This window comes from Triticum aestivum, chromosome 1B (genome assembly GCF_018294505.1).
Source record: "Triticum aestivum cultivar Chinese Spring chromosome 1B, IWGSC CS RefSeq v2.1, whole genome shotgun sequence".
Lineage (NCBI taxonomy): Eukaryota > Viridiplantae > Streptophyta > Magnoliopsida > Poales > Poaceae > Triticum > Triticum aestivum.
Genome location: NC_057795.1, coordinates 650,492,962 through 650,505,187, shown reverse-complemented (window position 1 = coordinate 650,505,187; position 12,226 = coordinate 650,492,962). Strand labels below are relative to the sequence as shown.

Sequence of the window (12,226 nt, the reverse complement as noted above, 5' to 3'; positions counted from 1 at the left end):
TGCATCATCCATGCACCTTTGGTCCACCAACAGATCCACCCCACCACCAGGTCCACCACCACCAAATCCACCACCAGGTCCCCTTCTTCTTCCTCCTCTTCGACCAGATCCACCACCAGGTTCCCTTCTTCTTCCTCCACTCCTCCTCTGCTCCTGCTCCCCTGGTCTACAGCAGCAACCATGGTGTCCTGGGATGATCTCCCAACCTCTTCTGAAGATGACTCAGTGACCAGCAAGGTTAGTCATGTCCTCTCCTCCACACAGCTAGGGTTAAACAGGTTCTAGGGGTTATACTTAACAAATGCAATTTTTTCTTTTTTTAGCCTCCAGCAACAATTTTCTGCAAAGAATGGACTGGCCTGGCCACAGATCTGCCTAGCTTTACATGTGAGCATGGATCTTTGTGTGAGAAGCATGTGGCTTTTCAATCTGTTGACAGTGGCAGAAGATTCCTGGCTTGTGCACACAAGGTTTGTACAAATCCAGATAATGGTGCCATTTTATCATCATTTTACAGTGACAGTGGCTTTTATCTCAAGATTTGCAGATAACTGGATAATGTCACTTAACTGAATGTTTCTTTGGATGATAGGAAGTACCTAAATGCACCTATGTGGAATGGATAGACCCTGAGTGGCCTGAAGCATTGAAGATGAGCCTAGCTACCATATGGAGCATGTATGAGGAGGAGACAAAACAAAGGCTACAACAAAATGTGTTGAGTGCTGAACAAAACTTGAAGATCTTGGAACAGAAGACAAAAATGGAGAAAATGGAGAATGAGCTGAGACATTTCAAGCTTGATTTTGCCAAGATAGTGGCTGAATAGGAGCAGGCAATGAGTCAATTAGGCAACACACAAATTGCTCTGTCTGATCTGAAGGAAGAGCTTGAGAAGAAGAAGAGCACTGACAAATCTATAACAAACATTCATCGGGTATTCAGAGCTAAAGCAGAGAAAGAGAGGGACCAAGTCATGCAGGAGCGGGATCAATTGAAGCAAGAGAAGAGAAAGCTTGAGTACATGATAGGTGACTTATTCAAACACAAAGAGGAGACCAAGGAGAAGATAAAGAAACTTAAGGGGATGCTGAATGATTTTGACTGAACTTATCTTATTCTTGTCCCTGTGTAAACTTAATTTGACCAACTATGTTGTGAAATGGATTTGGTTGTCAACTGATTTTATCTTGCCTGTCAACTGAATTTTAAGTGCAATGGATTTGGTTTTCAACTGTAATATGTTGTCAAATGATTAGAAGAGACATGTTGTGTTGCTGTCTAAATGAAGAAGTAACATAACACCATTGGTACATAACTCCAGTCTTCATATTATTTGATCAGTTATCCATTACAACCATCACAACATGCAACCATTACAACCATCAAAGCATGCATCCAAACCCAAAACAAGTACTTAATCTACTTAGTGTGCTCTGCTCACTGATTTCAGTACATCTCACTTCTTCATGACTACTATGAAACACAACACACAAAGCAACATAACAGCAGCCATCACCAGCTTCAGCAGCAGTAGAATTTCTCTACCTAATCCAAGCAGCATAGCAACTTGCTACTTGGTAGCAAAGTTCTTCTCACTAGGGGTGCCAAATGACCCAAAATCAACTCTGCCAGCACCTCTCCCAGCCATGCCTCTTCCAGCTATGCTTCTTGTGTTCATTGCTTCAGTCCTCTTCCTCTCAAGCTCCTCCCTTTTATCCTCAGCTCCTCCTATTGCATCCACAGCAGCATCACCAACAAGAACCCTATGTTCAACAAGATGCTGCACATATTCTAGCTCCCAATGCCAGAAATCACAGGTGACCTAAAAAACAGAGAAACAAAGCATTTTCAGTTATCTGAAAAAGTTCAGTTAAGTATAAATTTCAATTAACTACCACACAATCTGACAAAACCTAATGCTAGTTAACTACCAAATTGCAGTACAAACCTAATGCTAGTTAACTAAGTTCAATCTGACAAAACCCTAATGCAGCCTTACAATTCAATCTGATGCAGAAACAGTGAAGAAAGGATCTACCACACAGGTAGAGGAACTTGACCTGGTGTTTGCTGCACCTGTAGAAGACCCACCCCTCGTGCTCGTCCGTGCCAGAGCGGTAGAACTTCACCTGCTCGCCACAATCCGGGCACGGGATCAAAGGAAGGACAACGGAGCGGCCATGTAGCCCAGATCGAGCAGAGCTCGAAGAAGACATGAGGAGAGAGGGCGGCGGCAATGTCTGCGGTGGTGGAGAGAGAGCGACGGCAATGGCTGCGGCGGCGGCGGCGGAGGGAGGCCAGTGGGCTAGGGTTGGGAGAGGGCAGCGGGTGGGCTCGGTCCACGCGGGTGGCTCGATCCGACCAGGTGGGTGAGGAGATCTTTTGTTCTGCCAAATTTGCAAAAAAAAAACCTGGTTGCCTGCGTATTCGAGCGAGCCAAACGCATGTGGCAGTCAGCGCCCGCGTGGCAGCCGTTGACTGAGGCCAGCTCAGGGCGTACGTATGGAAAAACGTATTTTGGACCATACATGACCCCCTAGAGCAAATATGGTGATCGTATTGCGGGTATTTTTAACTACAGGAACCAAAGCTAACGCCACTGCAAGTTTAGGGACCTGTCATGAATTTTTCTTTTGTGGAAATATATGTGCCATCGGAGAGCCCTACGTGTTGTCTACGTAAAAGTTTGGTAAAACTAAGTCAAGTCAATAATATCGTACTATGCAGCTATCCATGGATAACGAGTCAAAAAGGGAAGCGGCTAAAGGAAAAAAAATCAAGCTAAGAAGACCTAAGACGAATATCAAAGTGTGCAGCTTGATCGATCTTTGAAGCAAGCCGGTTTTATTTTAAGAGAAACTACAAGCAAACCGGTTCTGGTGTGCACAAGAAACTATGCAGTGCATCCAGCTCGATCCATCTCGGAAGCAAACCGGTTCTGGTGTGCACAAGAAACTATGCAGTGCATCCAGCTCGATCCATCTCGGAAGCAACCCGGTTTTATTTAGAAACTGCAAGCCGGTTTAGTGTGTACAGGGACCTTCTGTTTTTTTCCTCTCTGGCTCGACTTTTCATAAGTGTGCAGTCGCAGCAAGCAAGTTTGAACATCTTAATGTGGCCGAGAAACCAGGGACTATGAATGTACTTCCTCCGTTCCTAAATATAAGTCTTTGGAGAGATTTTACTATGGATCACATACGAAGCAAAATGAGTGAATCTACATACAAAATGCATCTATATACATCCGTATGTGGTCCATAGTGAAATACCTATAAAAACTTATATTTAGAAACGGAGGGAGGAGTATGTATCATGCCTAGAGTCAGTCGTTCTCAAATTTTAATTTGTTTCCACCCTTCCGCGACCAAGTCTAGCCAGATGGTCATTTTTAACTGACCAAATTATGAGAAGCTAATTGTGTGGCTCATGAGCTAGCTCAGTATAGTTTCTTAAACAAAGTTTCTTGTAACTGGGACGATGACCCCCCCTAGCTGGTTATTTGCTTCTCTTGTGATGGATGTATCCTTTGCTAAATAATCAATAAAACTAGCAATGAAGCCCTTTCCTCGAAAAGAAAACAAGAACTAACAAAATCATGTATCCCATCGCTGAGTACCTCTTGGATTCTTGGGCACATTTTTTAGGCAGATTCTTGAGCACATTTTTTTAGGGGAATTCTTGAGCACACATATGGCAAGTTTTAGAACGTTGTTTTCATGTGGCGCACACAATTAAGGGAAGAAGGCCCTACATAAATAAGCCCTTTAGGTGCAACGTTCGGCGGGCTGGTCGCTGGTCCACTACGGACCCTATCATGGACCGATCACGGCATCACTATGTGTGCATTCACCGTTCACACTATCCAGTGATGGTATTCCACAAGATAAAATCAGAAGTGAAGGACATTGTTGGAGCAAAATTGCTTTATCCATGACACTACACGCACGATCTGCGAACGATGCATCCCTCATCCCTCCCCAACGATGCATCCATGCACGCTTGTTGGAGGCTGGCCAGAGAGCCTCGATCTCCAGTCCGCAAAGAGTGAAGAACATCGACAAACCAGCCACGCCAATAACCATGTGCAACGGAGCAGGCTGCATATGAAAAATAGGAGAGAAATGACCGCTAATATTTTACTCCCTCCGTTCCTAAATACTTCCTCCGTTCGGAATTACTTGTCGCGAAAATGGATGTATCTAGATGTATTTTAGTTTTAGATACATCCATTTCCGAGACAAGTAATTCCGAACGGAGGGAGTATAAGTCTTTGTAGAGATTCTACTATGAACCACATACAGTATTTTGTATATAGATGCATTTTAGAGGGTAGATTCACTCGTTTTGCTCTGTATGTGGTCCATGCTGAAATCTCTCCAAAGACTTACATTTAGGAACGGAGGGAGTAGATGATAGACATTAGACAGACATCAAGATGACAGGAAATGTAACAGGACTAACTGAACAGCTTGAAACCAGTTCATCAACACTGTTGTTACTGTTAAACGCTTAAGCCCATAGTATATCTCAAATGCACCATTGAAGTAACGGGCCTTAATCCCGACAAATAAAAAACGTAGGGCAAATGCGACAAAGATACCTGGAATCAGAATTGGAAAAATATACTCCCTCCGTCCGGGAATACTTGTCCTAAAAATGAATAAAATGGATGTATCTATAACTAAAATAAGTCTAGATACAACCATTTCAAAGACAAGTATTTCCGGACGGAGGGAGTACATTAGAGGCTTCATGCTTGTGGAAACATGGGAGCTTTGCGTGCCTGCTGCTGATCTGCTTAAGAAAAACATAATATTTGGTCAGCAGTAGACATGACTCCAGTGCATCGTGTCAGCAAAAATATTTTCACCAAACCAAACTCAACCATGGGAAATGAGGGCGACTCAATTGTCCGGGCATCATTGTTGAACTTGTGATTCAACAGCTCCTACGATCGATCTACAGTCAGGCCATTCGTTGTAGCTGAAAAAAAAACACATTGCCGTTACATATACAATGATGGCTCCAAGCAAATTAATTCATGAGGCCTCCATCCGGACAACACTAGAACTCATACAAGAAAAAAAAAATCACAATATCGAAGAAGAGAATCTTAGACCAGTGAACCGTTCCATGTCAGGTCGTACACTGACCGACGCGACGATCACTCTCTATCCAGCTCCTGCTGAAAAGTATTGAGTAGAACTCTTGGATTCTAATCTGGGCAGGCCGCAACGATCCTGTCCAGGGCACGAAGATAAAAACTGGAATGGTAACTATTCCTTCCATTCTTAAATATTTGTCTTTCTAAAGATTTCAACAACTGACTACATACGGAGCAAAATGAGTGAATCTACACTCTAAAATATGTCTACATACATCCGTATGTGGTAGTCCATTTGAAATGTCTAGAAAGACAAATATTTAGGAACGGAGGGAGTAGCTGACAAGGTTGACGGACTCGACACAGGTCTTCGCTCCATCTGCGGCCAAGCTTGAGATAAGGCGTGAGGGTTTAGACCAGGTGCAAGTGTGTGGACGTGATGGCGCTGTGGAAGTGATCTTAAACCACTGGGACCTCAGCCAGCCGAGCTGAGCATCCAGCATTCGAACACACACTTTATTTCCAGCTCACAAACCATGCAACAGCAATAAGAAAGGGTGCCGTTCTGTGCGATCCGGCCGAGCAAAGGTTCCCCACTCCCTCCTGCTTACTCTACTAAAACGTGTTAAATACATCCGTAACTAGACAATAGACTAGCTTTTTGAGACGGAGGTAATACTGTACTGTTTAACATCAAATTTGGGCGTCTGTCTTGCTGTCGATTTTGTATCAATTGTTGTGGGTGAGGCCGTCAGGCGTTAAACATTTCGGACAGTTTAACCCCTGTGCACTAAAAATTGGAATGGTTATCAGCATGACCTCTGTCCACATGAGTTCTCAACTTCTTTTCCCTTCCCATATACTGTGATTGTTAATCAGAGAAGGGTCACAAAGTCCAGCTCCATAGTTAAACTTAGAACCCACCGTGCTCATTTCTTCACGCCATGCAGGTAACGGGGGCCTCGTGGCTCCCAATCGACGTGCGAGACGCACCATGCTCCTGCTACTGACCTTGCTGCTCATTTCTGATGGAGTTGGCACTGCCACCTGCTCGACAGTCCCCGGTAACAGCACGGACATGCTCTGGTTGCTAGATTTCAAGCGGGCCATCACCAACGATCCAAGGCAAGCCTTGAGCTCTTGGAACGCCAGCACCCCCCATTGCAAGTGGGAGGGCGTCAACTGCTGCCTCACGCACCCAGGTCGCGTCACTGTGCTAAACCTCACCGAGCAAGGGTTGTCAGGTTCGATTTCCCCATCCCTTGGGAACCTGACGTTCCTTGAGACACTGGGCCTGTCCAGAAATAGCTTCACCGGCAAGATACCTCCTCTCGGACGTCTCCACAGACTGCAACAACTTTTGCTGAGTAAAAACTCTTTGCAAGGGATCATTCCTGCTACACTTACAAATTGTTCCAACCTAAATTCCTTAGACCTATCCGGTAACTCCCTGACAGGTGAAATTCCACTCAATATAGGCTTGCTCTCCAATTTGTCGTTTCTACAGCTTGCCAGAAATAATATCACCGGGACGATCCCACCAAGCCTGAAAAACATCAGTCAGTTAGCACTAATCAATCTTGCAGATAATCAGCTCATGGGCAGCATTCCTGATGAGATAGGACAATTTCCAAGTCTGCTTGGTTTGTTACTTAGTGGTAATATGCTATCAGGTAGAATCCCAACAACCGTGCTTAACCAGTCTTATCTACAAATATTAGACGTAAGTATCAATATGATAGGGAACACATTGCCATCTAATTTTGGTGATACCCTCCCAAGTCTCACATTGCTCTGCTTGGACTATAACAGGTTTGAGGGCCATATCCCAGCTTCGCTAGGTAATACTTCAGGGCTATCAACATTGGACCTATTATACAACAAACTGACAGGTCAAGTTCCAAGTTCACTAGGTAGGCTTGGAAAGTTGAACTATCTAAACCTTCAGACAAATCAGCTTGTAGCAAAGGATATCCAAAGCTGGGAATTCGTAGATGCGTTGAGCAATTGCAGATATCTGCAAGTTCTTGCACTAGGTGAAAACCAGTTACAAGGAGCTATCCCAAGTTCTATTGGTAACCTGTCAAGCAAACTTCAAGGACTAGGATTAGATGCAAACGATTTATCAGGGACAGTACCCACTAACATGGGGAATCTTAGTGGCTTAACAGTACTAGACTTATGTAGAAATAAGCTCAACGGTTCCATTGAAGGATGGGTTGGAAAGCTGGAAAATCTAACAGTTTTAGTTCTTGATGGGAATAAATTCACTGGCCCGGTACCAAACTCTATCGGTAATCTTGATAAATTGACGGATATCTATCTAGCAAACAATGAGTTTGAAGGTCCGATACCCCCCGGTATGGGAAACCTTAAGAGCATCTCCAGCCGTTTGCCCCCCAGGGCACCGAAAAACTGCGCCCTGGGGGCAAGCCGGCGCTAGTTCGGCCCCTGGGGGCGGCCTAGCACCCAGCCACGCCCCCAGGCGCCCCCCTCAGCCTTGGCGAATTCAAACGTAGTTCATTCCCTCGCCCAAAAATAAACGCCACAATCCGGCGATCAAGCGGCGATCGGCGATCGATGAAAAGTTCGGCGTAGAAAAATCAGAACGGAAGCGCGCATCAGACGGCGAGGTCGGCCTCTGGCGTCGGCGGTGTCGGCGTGCGCGGGCTTGACGGGTCCTCTGTGCTTGGCGGCGTGGTTTCTGCGTTGCGGGCAGTCTCGGCGGCATCGTCGGTCGGGGCATCATCGGTCGGGCTTGGCGGCGGCGTCGGCGTGTGCGTGGGCGTGGGCGGCGTCGTCGTGGGCGGCGTCATCGAGGGAAGCTGGTCCAGGATGAGGCCGACATGCGCCCTGTACCACGCCTTGACCGCCTCGTCGGTGCTCTGGAGCATGTCCGCCCCGCCCAGCAGGAAAGCCAGGTCGGTGTTCCTCTTCTTCGTGGCGACATTGGTCCGGAGTAGGTCGAGCTTGACGGTGCTTGTTGACATCAACGCTGACCACCGCGCCTCGGTCTTCTCTTCACGAAGGACGGCCCGGGCCTGAGCGTCGGTGAGGCAGTGCTGGATGGATTCCTGGACGCGGGCCGTGGCCGCGTCGGCGCTTGGCGCCTTTGTTGCCGCCGGGCCGCCCTTCTGACGCCCCCGGAGCCGGCGCGTCCGGCTTGTATGTCTCCTTGGCCTTCTCAAGGTTGCGCCGGACTTCCGCCCACTTGTCGCACTTGTTAATGCGCTTGTAGACGTGGAGGTATTTGAACTCGGCGTCGTTGTTGCTCTGCCTATACAGGCCGAATATGCGCAGCAACTGCGCGGGGACAAACAAACAGTTGGCGGGCGCGCGCACATGGCGAAGAGAGACGGGAGACCGGCATGTCATACCTGATCCTTAATGCTGGCGCCACTCTCCGGGCGAGCGGCCACCTCCTCGACGACACCATGACATTTGTTGCACGCCCCCTGGATGCGCTCCCAATGGTTCGCCATCGCCTTCGCCTCGCGCTGCATGTAGACGCCTTTGAAGTAGGGGTTGACGAGCTTGCGCTCGTCGAACTCGGCCTTGATGCGCGCCCAGTACATCTCGATGCTCTGGTTCGCGCCGGTGGTCGGGTCGAGGCAGACGACATTCCATGCCTCGGCGAGGCATTCCTCCTCCTTGGACGCCCACTTGATGCGCGGCTCGGCTGACCTGGCCGTCCGTTTCTTCTTCTTGCGCCTCCTCGCCGGCTCCTCCTCGTCCTCCTCCTCCTCCTCGTCCTCTTACTCCTGCTCCTCCTGCTCCTCATCGTCGTAGACATAGCCGAGCTCGCCGTCCATGCCGCCACTGAGATCCACCGCCTCATCCGCGGTGAACCCGGGAGACGCGGCGGCCGCGGCCGATCCCTTCGCGATGATGCCGTCCATGTCGGCCTTGGTCTCGTCGGCGTCGCCGAGGTGCGAGAAGGGCAGTGCGCAACGGCGGAGAGGAGGTGTCGGGGAGGACGCGTACGCGGGCGGTAAGTAGTTGTATGGAGGGTACTGCACGCCGGTGAAGGCGGACGAGGGCGTGCGCTGGGCCGGGTGTCAATGGGGGAACGTGACATTTGGGTTGAACCCACCGTGTACGTCTCCGTCGGCGTAGCCCGGCGATCCCCATGGCTGCGGCGTCGGAGACCCGACACCTTGCTGGCCCCATGGCGCGTACTACGCGTGGTTGCCGGGGGGATTCATCATCCCCGTGCGTGTCGCCTCGGCCTGGTCTGCGGAAGCGGCAGCGGCAGCGGAAGCCGCGCACGCCGCATTGTCGCGGGCCTTCTTGGCGAGGGCCCCGTTCCGCCGGTCGGCGGTGACGGCCTCCCGTCGATGTACTTCTACCCTCCAATCGGCGTTTGTCATGCCCGGCGGCTTTGACGGCGGCGCCCTTGGCTTCCTCTGCTTCGGCTGGGCGATGTTGGCGGTCGCGGTCGCCGCGGCGTGGGGAACGACGTACTTCTTCAGTGGCATGGCGGCTGAATGGGAGGCGAGCGGGAGAGAGAATGGCGGGAAGATAGAAGAAAATGGGAGGGAACGGGGGGGAAAGCGGGGAGAAACGGCGGGAAGAGGGCGCTCGGCTCGCTGACAGGGCGGACCCACGTGCGCCTTTTCGCTTGTGCCGGCGCTCCAGGCGCCCCCCAGGGGGCCGGGTTCTGCCTAGGTCCGCCGGCACCAAATTTGGCCCGAGCAGGCGAAAAACGGGCTTCTGGGGGGCGACTGGGCCGTTTTTTCGGCGCCGGCGCGACAAAAACGCCTGGGGAGGGCCTGTTGGGGGCGCGGCTGGAGATGCTCTAACATGCTCAGAACGTTGAACATTAGTTATAACAATCTACAGGGTAACATTCCTAGGAAGATCTTCCACACTGGCTCCACACTGACCATATGTGCATTATCCTACAATAATTTACAAGGAACAATACCTACAGAGTTCAGTAATCTTAGGCAGCTAGTTGAGCTGCATCTTTCATCCAACAAACTTTCTGGGGAAATTCCTGGTGCTTTAGGTGAGTGTCAAGAGCTGCAGATCATCCGAATGGACCAGAATATTCTCACAGGTGATATTCCGGAGTCTTTGAGCAATCTGAAGAGCTTGGTGGTGCTCAACTTTTCACATAACAGTTTGTCCGGATCCATTCCAACATCACTAAGTGACCTGAAATATCTGAACCAGCTAGACGTCTCTTACAACCATATACATGGAGAAATACCAAGGAATGGAATATTTGAAAATGAAACGGCTGTTTCTCTCAATGGGAATTGGGGACTTTGCGGTGGAGCAGTAAATCTTCATATGCCCACTTGTTCTACTATCTCCCAGAGAAAAGAAACACTGTACTACTTGGTCAGAGTATTTATCCCTTTGGTTGGCTTCGCCTCACTCATATTGTTAATTTACTTTGTACTCCTGGAGGGCAAGACGCCAAGAAGAACATACTTACTGTTGCTGTCTTTTGGCAAGCATTTTCCTAGAGTTACCTACGGGGATCTAGCTCAAGCTACACAGAGCTTTTCTGAGTCAAACCTGGTTGGAAGAGGAAGCTATGGTTCAGTATATAGAGGAAAGCTAACTCAAGCAAAAATACAAGTGGCTATTAAAGTTTTTGACCTCGATGTGAGATACGCAGACGATAGATGATGATGGTAATGCTTTCAAAGCTATAATTTATGAGTTCATGCCAAACGGGAATTTGGACACGTGGTTACACACAAAATCTGCTGGTGAAGGTCCAAGGATTTTGAGCTTAGGGCAAAGAATAAGCATCGCTGTTAATATCGCTGATGCATTGGCCTACTTGCACCATGATATCACAAGATCCATTGTCCATTGCGATTTGAAACCCAGCAATATCCTCCTGGACACTGATATGAATGCATATTTGGGTGACTTTGGCATTGCAAACCTCGTTCGTAACTCAAAGTCAACATCAAGTTCAGCCTCAACTTCAGATAGCTCAATTGGATTGAAGGGAACTATAGGATATATTGCTCCAGGTATTCACCTCCACATCATATATTTGTGTGAGGCTTAATTGTCTGAAAATTAACTTTTTAGATTTATATGGCACTAATCACTTTCATTTCATATGTTTTCAGAGTATGCTCAAACTGGACAAGCATCAACCTATGGGGACGTTTACAGTTTTGGAATAGTTCTTCTAGAGATGCTGATAGGTAAAAGACCAACAGACCCTATGTTTGACAATGAACTCAACAATGTCAATTTTGTGGAGACGAACTCTCCAGATCATATACTGCATATCATCGATGATCATCTCCAAGAAGTGTGCAAGGGATTCACTCATACGACAGTGGAAGCAGGAAACATAGTATATCAGTGGTTGGTGCCCCTTGTGCAAGTAGCTCTGTCATGCACACGTCTGTTCCCAAGAGAGCGAATGAACATGAGAGAAGTAGCCATGAAATTGGAGGCAGCCAGGACATTTTTTTTTTTTTGAATTTTCACCGGGGGAGGGGGGGGGGAGCCCCCCCACCACCTGAATATATTGCGTAAAGGGGGAAACCCCCTGAGAGTCAGATTACAGAGAGAGAGAATTTTAAAGAAGGATAAGGAAAGGAGACCCTAGCAAGGCAGCTAGCCATTATGCTAGACGATCGGTCCTAAGGACAGCTAGCCAGACGTTGATATGGGAGCGATCCCCCTCCCGCAGTCTAGCACGCCACAACACCGCATCGTCCCGACATGCCTTCAATGTAGCAGCCAGGGGCCATGGGTCTCCCCTGAAGACGACAGCGTTCCGTCGCTTCTAGAGCCTCCAACAGCAGAGGAGGACGAAGGAGGCAGGAGAGGCAACGCCAACAGCGGGCGAAGCGTCGAAAAGGTGCAGGGTCTCCACCGGAGCTCCAGCGGGCGAGAGCCCAACGCACCGCCAGAACTGAACCGCAAACGGGCACACGAAGATCAAGTGATCGGCAGTTTCCAGCGCCGCTTCACAGCAGGGGCACCCCGCCTCCTCCGCCGTGATGATGGTTTTGCGAAGGAGCACATCCATCCCTCGTATGGATGCGCGACATGGAGAGGAGCCAGCCGAAAAATTTGACGCGCGACGGGGCGCGGGACGTCTAGAGAAAGGACGCCGGAGCCGCCGCCACC

The 12,226-nt window shown here is 48.9% G+C and overlaps 1 pseudogene; it reads left to right on the top strand.

Moving 5' to 3' along the window:
- The first annotated feature begins 2,271 nt into the window (after positions 1 to 2,271).
- LOC123081602 (receptor kinase-like protein Xa21) lies at positions 2,272 to 11,570 on the top strand (annotated as a pseudogene).
- The last annotated feature ends 656 nt before the right edge of the window (positions 11,571 to 12,226 follow it).